This window comes from Schistocerca piceifrons, unplaced genomic scaffold, assembly GCF_021461385.2.
Source record: "Schistocerca piceifrons isolate TAMUIC-IGC-003096 unplaced genomic scaffold, iqSchPice1.1 HiC_scaffold_943, whole genome shotgun sequence".
NCBI lineage: Eukaryota > Metazoa > Arthropoda > Insecta > Orthoptera > Acrididae > Schistocerca > Schistocerca piceifrons.
The window spans coordinates 542,501-552,500 of NW_025729216.1; the positions used below are offsets into that span (position 1 = coordinate 542,501).

Below are 10,000 nucleotides of genomic sequence, written 5' to 3' on the forward strand. Positions count from 1 at the left end.
TTAACCTAACCCATGTTGTGCCTTAACCTAACCGATGTTGTGCCTTAACCTAACCCATGTTATGCCTTAACCTAACCCATGTTGTGCCTTAACCTAACCCATGTTGTGCCTTAACCTAACCCATGTTGTGCCTTAACCTAACCCATGTTGTGCCTTAACCTAACCCATGTTGTGCCTTAACCTAACCCATGTTGTACCTTAACCTAACCCATGTTGTACCTTAACCTAACCCATGTTGTACCTTAACCTAACCCATGTTGTACCTTAACCTAACCCATGTTGTACCCTAACCTAACCCATGTTGTCCCCTAACCTAACCCATGTTGTCCCCTAACCTAACCCATGTTGTCCCCTAACCTAACCCATGTTGTCCCCTAACCTAACCCATGTTGTCCCCTAACCTAACCCATGTTGTCCCCTAACCTAACCCATGTTGTCCCCTAACCTAACCCATGTTGTCCCCTAACCTAACCCATGTTGTCCCCTAACCTAACCCATGTTGTCCCCTAACCTAACCCATGTTGTCCCCTAACCTAACCCATGTTGTCCCCTAACCTAACCCATGTTGTGCCTTAACCTAACCCATGTTGTGCCTTAACCTAACCCATGTTGTCCCCTAACCTAACCCATGTTGTCCCCTAACCTAACCCACGTTGTCCGCTAACGTAACCCACGTTGTCGCCTAAACCTGCTCTGTAATTGTTATACGACTCGTTCAATTAGTGTAGTGTTGCCCACCCGCAACCCTCGCAATATAGTTCGCTACTCGCACTGCCCGCTCCCCTGTGTATCGCTTCATGTTAAACACCTTGCAAGTCTTGCTGACTTTCCACATGCTCCTGCTGTACACTGTAATGTGGATGGCAGCAGGACGTACATGCCGCCCCCCCCCCCACCCCTCCCCACGTCCCCACGTCCCCACCTTGCCCCCTGCCTTCGCAAGCTGGTTGGTGACAAGTTTGCATGTTCAATGCCCTTCGCATGCGACGTACGCAGGCTACGTTGTGGTGCGGCCTGTGTCAACTGTCCGCTGATGTCGTACGCGTGAACCACAATCTGTACTGCACATTCGTCCTTATGTACTGAATGATACATCGTGGCACATGTGTGACCGTACAACGACTGCGCCCAAAAACGGCGGACCATACAGTGCAAATATTGTGCACGCAGCTACGTGTCGTCTCCCTATGAGAGCTGGATTGCAGTGTGGTACGCCATAGAGACGTGTGGGAGGAACGGACGCCGTGGATGGCGATCAGCATGAGCTGTCTGTTGATGTATTCGGACCTAGTCGTCTCTCCTCACACACCGTGATGGCATGGTGCACCGCGTTCCATATCTGCGACATGCTACAGAGGCCGGTTGACAGTCGTTCGAGCAATGGACATCGCATACGTACGGGGGCCACCTTCCACGTATTGTCTAGGCGTGCACATTTTGTTGCGTGTATGTGGGCAGACGTAGTGTGGCGTGACACCTGACACAGGCATGCAATAATCGTTGAAGTTGCAAATGGCGATGGACGCCTGCGTTTTCTGGTGAAGTTACGCAAATGAAGAAATGGTAACCTGTTGTGGTGCGGTTGTTCTCGCTAGGGGTGAATCGGTGATGGCGACGATAGGTTGAGGTACTAACCGGTTGTTCCAGCGATACCCACCATGCCGACGAAACTGAACGGCATCTGGGTGTGAAGCGATACGCGGCGGTGGCTGGGTGGGACCGTCCCCGGCCGGTGAGGGGGCGCCTCCCGGCGTGCTGGCCGCGCGGTGCGTGGGCGCACGCGCTACAGCCGGCTGGTGGGGGCGGCCAGTGGCAGGCGCGCCGGCCGACGGACGCGGCAGGCGTCGCAGCTGCGCGCCGGCGCACCCTGCGCGTGGCGCCGTGCGGCCAAAGTAGGTCCTCGCGGGCCCGGTGCGAAGCGCGGTGGACATCTTCAGTGTGCTGGTCCGATTGAGGACTGTGTGCGTTGAGGATGCGCCGCCGCCCGGCGCTCGGCGCCGCGACGCCGTCTGCTGCTCGGTCGCCCCAGCGGTTCTCGCTGGTGGTTTGTATCGCAGCTGTGCGGATGTGTTGGCGCGTGCGCTGTGCTGGGAGAGTTCGCTTCGGCACCCAAGTGGGGCTTTTGTCCTTCTGTGGCGCTGGCGTTGGAGCTGCCGGTCACCGTAGGTGGCGCGTGTTGTCTCCCGCCGGCAATGCCACGACAGCACGCTCCCGGGCCTCTGTCGGCAGCGGCAAGCTCAGTTGGGAGCACGGGTGGTCGCACCGAAAGCGTCTACTCGCCTAACTCCGGGCGATTGCGCCTCTCTCGAACCCGACCAAGTACTTGGGACGGCGCTGCGCGCCGCCAGGACCTGAGAGGGTTTCGAGGTGTATTGTGCAGGGGAGCTCAGCCTCCTCCTGTTTGCAGAATGATTGAGCGGACGCTTGCGTGTTCGCGCGGGCCCCCGGGACACACTCCCGGGTGGCCGGCTGCTCAGCTCTAGTTGACGCAGCTCCCTGGTTGATCCTGCCAGTAGTCATATGCTTGTCTCAAAGATTAAGCCATGCATGTCTCAGTACAAGCCGCATTAAGGTGAAACCGCGAATGGCTCATTAAATCAGTTATGGTTCCTTAGATCGTACCCACGTTACTTGGATAACTGTGGTAATTCTAGAGCTAATACATGCAAACAGAGTCCCGACCAGAGATGGAAGGGACGCTTTTATTAGATCAAAACCAATCGGTCGGCTCGTCCGGTCCGTTTGCCTTGGTGACTCTGAATAACTTTGGGCTGATCGCACGGTCCTCGTACCGGCGACGCATCTTTCAAATGTCTGCCTTATCAACTGTCGATGGTAGGTTCTGCGCCTACCATGGTTGTAACGGGTAACGGGGAATCAGGGTTCGATTCCGGAGAGGGAGCCTGAGAAACGGCTACCACATCCAAGGAAGGCAGCAGGCGCGCAAATTACCCACTCCCGGCACGGGGAGGTAGTGACGAAAAATAACGATACGGGACTCATCCGAGGCCCCGTAATCGGAATGAGTACACTTTAAATCCTTTAACGAGTATCTATTGGAGGGCAAGTCTGGTGCCAGCAGCCGCGGTAATTCCAGCTCCAATAGCGTATATTAAAGTTGTTGCGGTTAAAAAGCTCGTAGTTGGATTTGTGTCCCACGCTGTTGGTTCACCGCCCGTCGGTGTTTAACTGGCATGTATCGTGGGACGTCCTGCCGGTGGGGCGAGCTGAAGGCGTGCGACCGCCCCGTGCGTGCTCGTGCGTCCCGAGGTGGACCCCGTTGAAATCCTACCAGGGTGCTCTTTATTGAGTGTCTCGGTGGGCCGGCACGTTTACTTTGAACAAATTAGAGTGCTTAAAGCAGGCAAGCCCGCCTGAATACTGTGTGCATGGAATAATGGAATAGGACCTCGGTTCTATTTTGTTGGTTTTCGGAACCCGAGGTAATGATTAATAGGGACAGGCGGGGGCATTCGTATTGCGACGTTAGAGGTGAAATTCTTGGATCGTCGCAAGACGAACAGAAGCGAAAGCATTTGCCAAGTATGTTTTCATTAATCAAGAACGAAAGTTAGAGGTTCGAAGGCGATCAGATACCGCCCTAGTTCTAACCATAAACGATGCCAGCCAGCGATCCGCCGCAGTTCCTCCGATGACTCGGCGGGCAGCCTCCGGGAAACCAAAGCTTTTGGGTTCCGGGGGAAGTATGGTTGCAAAGCTGAAACTTAAAGGAATTGACGGAAGGGCACCACCAGGAGTGGAGCCTGCGGCTTAATTTGACTCAACACGGGAAACCTCACCAGGCCCGGACACCGGAAGGATTGACAGATTGATAGCTCTTTCTTGATTCGGTGGGTGGTGGTGCATGGCCGTTCTTAGTTGGTGGAGCGATTTGTCTGGTTAATTCCGATAACGAACGAGACTCTAGCCTGCTAACTAGTCGCGTGACATCCTTCGTGCTGTCAGCGATTACTTTTCTTCTTAGAGGGACAGGCGGCTTCTAGCCGCACGAGATTGAGCAATAACAGGTCTGTGATGCCCTTAGATGTTCTGGGCCGCACGCGCGCTACACTGAAGGAATCAGCGTGTCTTCCTAGGCCGAAAGGTCGGGGTAACCCGCTGAACCTCCTTCGTGCTAGGGATTGGGGCTTGCAATTGTTCCCCATGAACGAGGAATTCCCAGTAAGCGCGAGTCATAAGCTCGCGTTGATTACGTCCCTGCCCTTTGTACACACCGCCCGTCGCTACTACCGATTGAATGATTTAGTGAGGTCTTCGGACTGGTACGCGGCATTGACTCTGTCGTTGCCGATGCTACCGGAAAGATGACCAAACTTGATCATTTAGAGGAAGTAAAAGTCGTAACAAGGTTTCCGTAGGTGAACCTGCGGAAGGATCATTACCGACTAGACTGCATGTCTTTCGATGTGCGTGTCGTGTCGCGCAACACGCTACCTGTACGGCTCGCAGTAGCCGTGCGCCGCGTGCGGAACCACGCGTGCCTCTCAAAACTAGCGGCAATGTTGTGTGGTACGAGCGCTGAAGCGCTGGAGCGGCTGGCGTGCGGCACCTGGCGCCTGGCGCCGGTTTTGAATGACTTTCGCCCGAGTGCCTGTCCGCTCCGGTGTGGAGCCGTACGACGCCCGTCGGCCGTGAGGCCGTTGGACACAGAACGCTGGAACAGGGGCCGCCACACGCCTCACTCCCGCCTATGCGACCGTCTCGAAAGAGGCGGCGGAAACTGAGAAAAGATCACCCAGGACGGTGGATCACTCGGCTCGTGGGTCGATGAAGAACGCAGCAAATTGCGCGTCGACATGTGAACTGCAGGACACATGAACATCGACGTTTCGAACGCACATTGCGGTCCATGGATTCCGTTCCCGGGCCACGTCTGGCTGAGGGTCGGCTACGTATACTGAAGCGCGCGGCGTTTGCCCCGCTTCGCAGACCTGGGAGTGTCGCGGCCGCCTGTGGGGCCGGCCGCGTCTCCTCAAACGTGCGATGCGCGCCCGTCGCCTGGCGGTTCGCATACCGGTACTTTCTCGGTAGCGTGCACAGCCGGCTGGCGGTGTGGCGTGCGACACCTCGTACAACGACCTCAGAGCAGGCGAGACTACCCGCTGAATTTAAGCATATTACTAAGCGGAGGAAAAGAAACTAACAAGGATTCCCCCAGTAGCGGCGAGCGAACAGGGAAGAGTCCAGCACCGAACCCCGCAGGCTGCCGCCTGTCGTGGCATGTGGTGTTTGGGAGGGTCCACTACCCCGACGCCTCGCGCCGAGCCCAAGTCCAACTTGAATGAGGCCACGGCCCGTAGAGGGTGCCAGGCCCGTAGCGGCCGGTGCGAGCGTCGGCGGGACCTCTCCTTCGAGTCGGGTTGCTTGAGAGTGCAGCTCCAAGTGGGTGGTAAACTCCATCTGAGACTAAATATGACCACGAGACCGATAGCGAACAAGTACCGTGAGGGAAAGTTGAAAAGAACTTTGAAGAGAGAGTTCAAAAGTACGTGAAACCGTTCTGGGGTAAACGTGAGAAGTCCGAAAGGTCGAACGGGTGAGATTCACGCCCATCCGGCCACTGGCCTCCGCCCTCGGCAGATGGGGCCGGCCGCCCGCGCGGAGCAATCCGCGGCGGGGTCGTGTCCGGTTGCCTTTCCACTCGCCGCGGGGTGGGGCCGTTCCGGTGTGCGGTGGGCCGCACTTCTCCCCTAGTAGGACGTCGCGACCCGCTGGGTGCCGGCCTACGGCCCGGGTGCGCAGCCTGTCCTTCCGCGGGCCTCGGTTCGCGTCTGTTGGGCAGAGCCCCGGTGTCCTGGCTGGCTGCCCGGCGGTATATCTGGAGGAGTCGATTCGCCCCTTTGGGCGCTCGGGCTCCCGGCAAGCGCGCGCGGTTCTTCCCGGATGACGGACCTACCTGGCCCGGCCCCGGACCCGCGCCGCTGTTGGCTCGGGATGCTCTCGGGCGGAATAATCGCTCCCGTCAGCGGCGCTTCAGCTTTGGACAATTTCACGACCCGTCTTGAAACACGGACCAAGGAGTCTAACATGTGCGCGAGTCATTGGGCTGTACGAAACCTAAAGGCGTAATGAAAGTGAAGGTCTCGCCTTGCGCGGGCCGAGGGAGGATGGGGCTTCCCCGCCCTTCACGGGGCGGCGGCCTCCGCACTCCCGGGGCGTCTCGTCCTCATTGCGAGGTGAGGCGCACCTAGAGCGTACACGTTGGGACCCGAAAGATGGTGAACTATGCCTGGCCAGGACGAAGTCAGGGGAAACCCTGATGGAGGTCCGTAGCGATTCTGACGTGCAAATCGATCGTCGGAGCTGGGTATAGGGGCGAAAGACTAATCGAACCATCTAGTAGCTGGTTCCCTCCGAAGTTTCCCTCAGGATAGCTGGTGCTCGTACGAGTCTCATCCGGTAAAGCGAATGATTAGAGGCCTTGGGGCCGAAACGACCTCAACCTATTCTCAAACTTTAAATGGGTGAGATCTCCGGCTTGCTTGATATGCTGAAGCCGCGAGCAAACGACTCGGATCGGAGTGCCAAGTGGGCCACTTTTGGTAAGCAGAACTGGCGCTGTGGGATGAACCAAACGCCGAGTTAAGGCGCCCGAATCGACGCTCATGGGAAACCATGAAAGGCGTTGGTTGCTTAAGACAGCAGGACGGTGGCCATGGAAGTCGGAATCCGCTAAGGAGTGTGTAACAACTCACCTGCCGAAGCAACTAGCCCTGAAAATGGATGGCGCTGAAGCGTCGTGCCTATACTCGGCCGTCAGTCTGGCAGTCATGGCCGGTCCTTGCGGCCGGCCGCGAAGCCCTGACGAGTAGGAGGGTCGCGGCGGTGGGCGCAGAAGGGTCTGGGCGTGAGCCTGCCTGGAGCCGCCGTCGGTGCAGATCTTGGTGGTAGTAGCAAATACTCCAGCGAGGCCCTGGAGGGCTGACGCGGAGAAGGGTTTCGTGTGAACAGCCGTTGCACACGAGTCAGTCGATCCTAAGCCCTAGGAGAAATCCGATGTTGATGGGGGCCGTCATAGCATGATGCGCTTTGTGCTGGCCCCCGTTGGGCGAAAGGGAATCCGGTTCCTATTCCGGAACCCGGCAGCGGAACCGATACAAGTCGGGCCCCTCTTTTAGAGATGCTCGTCGGGGTAACCCAAAAGGACCCGGAGACGCCGTCGGGAGATCGGGGAAGAGTTTTCTTTTCTGCATGAGCGTTCGAGTTCCCTGGAATCCTCTAGCAGGGAGATAGGGTTTGGAACGCGAAGAGCACCGCAGTTGCGGCGGTGTCCCGATCTTCCCCTCGGACCTTGAAAATCCGGGAGAGGGCCACGTGGAGGTGTCGCGCCGGTTCGTACCCATATCCGCAGCAGGTCTCCAAGGTGAAGAGCCTCTAGTCGATAGAATAATGTAGGTAAGGGAAGTCGGCAAATTGGATCCGTAACTTCGGGATAAGGATTGGCTCTGAGGATCGGGGCGTGTCGGGCTTGGTCGGGAAGTGGGTCAGCGCTAACGTGCCGGGCCTGGGCGAGGTGAGTGCCGTAGGGGTGCCGGTAAGTGCGGGCGTTTAGCGCGGGCGTGGTCTGCTCTCGCCGTTGGTCGGCCTCGTGCTGGCCGGCGGTGCAGGATGCGCGCGCCTGCGCGGCGTTCGCGCCCCGGTGCTTCAACCTGCGTGCAGGATCCGAGCTCGGTCCCGTGCCTTGGCCTCCCACGGATCTTCCTTGCTGCGAGGCCGCGTCCGCCTTAGCGTGCTCCTCCGGGGGCGCGCGGGTGCGCGGATTCTCTTCGGCCGCCATTCAACGATCAACTCAGAACTGGCACGGACTGGGGGAATCCGACTGTCTAATTAAAACAAAGCATTGCGATGGCCCTAGCGGGTGTTGACGCAATGTGATTTCTGCCCAGTGCTCTGAATGTCAACGTGAAGAAATTCAAGCAAGCGCGGGTAAACGGCGGGAGTAACTATGACTATGCGTCGGTCGGGTCCAGGGGGGAGAGGTCGATCACCAGGACACAGCAGCCGCGCCAATCATCCAAGCGGCCGCCTGCCGCCCCGCCGCTGCAGAAGCGCAAGCGGCGCCGCTGGGAATACGCGCGCACACAGGACGCCTTCCGTAGGTCGCGTGCACGTTGCGTGCGCGGCTTGCTGGACGGCACCCTGCTGCAGCCGCCACCCGACATCCCCGGTCTGCTGGACTTCTGGGCGGACCTCTTCACGAAGAAGCCGATCTCCACCGCCGGCTTCATCCGTGACCGCCTTCTCCCGCACTCGGAGCCTGTCGCTCCTGAGTGCCTATGGGGGCCGGTCACACGTGAGGAGGTCGCTGCTGCCTTGCCGCCCAGGGGATCGGCAGCCGGGCCGGACGGCCTGACTCCAGCGGAGCTGCGGCGCCTGCCGCATGAAGTCCTGGTGAAACTCTTGAACCTCTTCCTCCTGGCCCGCGCCCTCCCCGAGCGTCTGCTTCGCGCCCGGACGTCACTTCTCCCCAAAACGGCTGCACCAACATCCCCCGCTGACTTTCGCCCCATTACGGTCTGCTCGGTGTTGGCGCGGACCTTTCACAAGGTTCTCGCGTCACGCCTGATGCGTGCATGTGCTGTGGACGAACGTCAGCGGGCATTCATCCCCCGGGATGGGATGTTGGAAAACACCTTCATCTTGGACACTGCTCTCACCGACGCAGTCCGCTCCTGTCGCTCTGTTTTTGTGGCATCGATCGACGTCTCTAAAGCGTTCGATTCGGTGGACCATGCTGCCCTCCGCCCCGTGCTGAGGGCTCATGGCCTGCCGGATTGCTTTATTGAGTACGTCGAAAGGTGTTACGAGGGTAGCACGACAGTGATAGCGGGCGGCGCCGACGTGGGCGTGCCCCTGCAGCCGGCTAGGGGTGTGCGTCAGGGTGACCCCCTCTCCCCCCTCCTTTTCAATTTTGCGGTGGACTATGTTTTGAGTCAACTTCCCTCCCACATCGGAGCTCGGATCCTTGGTCGCAGAGTTAACGCTGCGGCCTTCGCAGATGACGTCCTGCTTTTTGCATCGACCGCGAGGGGATTGCAGTCCCTCATCGACGCAGCCGTCGCAGCCCTCGCCCATCTGGGGCTGCAGATCAACGCCCGGAAGTGTTTCACCCTCGCCTTAGTCGCGTCTGGGCGCGACAAGAAGGTGAAGGTCGACGCCGACGTTACCTTCAAAGCGGGCAACGCCACCGTGCCCGCCCTACGTGTGGGTGAAACCTTCCGGTACCTGGGACTGCAATTCTCCACCGCGGGTCGCTGCGTTTTCAACCCACGACGCCACCTGGTGGAGCAGCTGGACGTCATCTCCCGAGCTCCGCTCAAGCCGCAACAGCGCCTCCACGCCCTCACCACCGTACTTCTGCCTGGCCTGTACCATGGGCTGGCCCTCAGCCGCACCCGAGTGGGTGCGTTGAAAGCGGCAGATGTGACCATCCGTGCCGCCGTCAGGAGATGGTTCCGCCTTCCGGCGGACACTCCCCTGGGCTACTTCCACGCTCCTGTAGCCCAGGGTGGCCTCGGCATCCCATCATGCCGATGGATGGGGCCAACACTTCGCCGGTCCCGTCTCCTGGCGCTGAAGAGGATTGGGCCAGCCGCCGACGGTGCAGGCCGGGACGAGGTGCAGCGTGAGATTGAGGCGCTGGAGCGGCATCTTATGTGGGAGGGCCACCTCCTCAAATCGTCGACGCAGGTTGGAGAGATGTGGGCCGCGCGCCTGCACGTTGCCTTTGACGGTGCGGCGCTGTCATCTTCCGCCGCCGTCAAGGGGCAACACCAGTGGGTCGCTGACACCAGTCGCCTGCTATCTGGGCGTAACTTCATCGACGCTCTCCGCGCCCGCATCAACGCCTTCCCCACGAAGGCACGGCGCAGTCGCGGGCGGGAGGCGGACACCAGATGCCGCGCGGGCTGCCAGGCCGTAGAGACCGCCAACCACGTGTTACAGGCTTGCTTCAGGACGCACGGGTCCCGGGTTAAGC

The 10,000-nt window shown here is 59.2% G+C and overlaps 3 non-coding genes across 3 annotated transcripts in view; all 3 read left to right on the forward strand.

Annotated features, from left to right (window-relative positions):
• Window positions 1-2,493: 2,493 nt before the first annotated feature.
• On the forward strand, window positions 2,494-4,402 carry LOC124772807. Its single transcript, XR_007014267.1, has one exon. It is a non-coding gene; the product is annotated as a small subunit ribosomal RNA (ribosomal RNA).
• A 351-nt stretch (window positions 4,403-4,753) lies between these two features.
• Window positions 4,754-4,908, forward strand: LOC124772924. The gene has a single exon (XR_007014377.1). It is a non-coding gene; the product is annotated as a 5.8S ribosomal RNA (ribosomal RNA).
• A 188-nt stretch (window positions 4,909-5,096) lies between these two features.
• Window positions 5,097-10,000, forward strand: part of LOC124772556 — a 6,985-nt gene continuing 2,081 nt past the window's right edge. The window contains exon 1 of the ribosomal RNA XR_007014087.1: window positions 5,097-10,000. This exon is cut by the window's right edge and continues 2,081 nt beyond it. This is a non-coding gene — a ribosomal RNA (large subunit ribosomal RNA).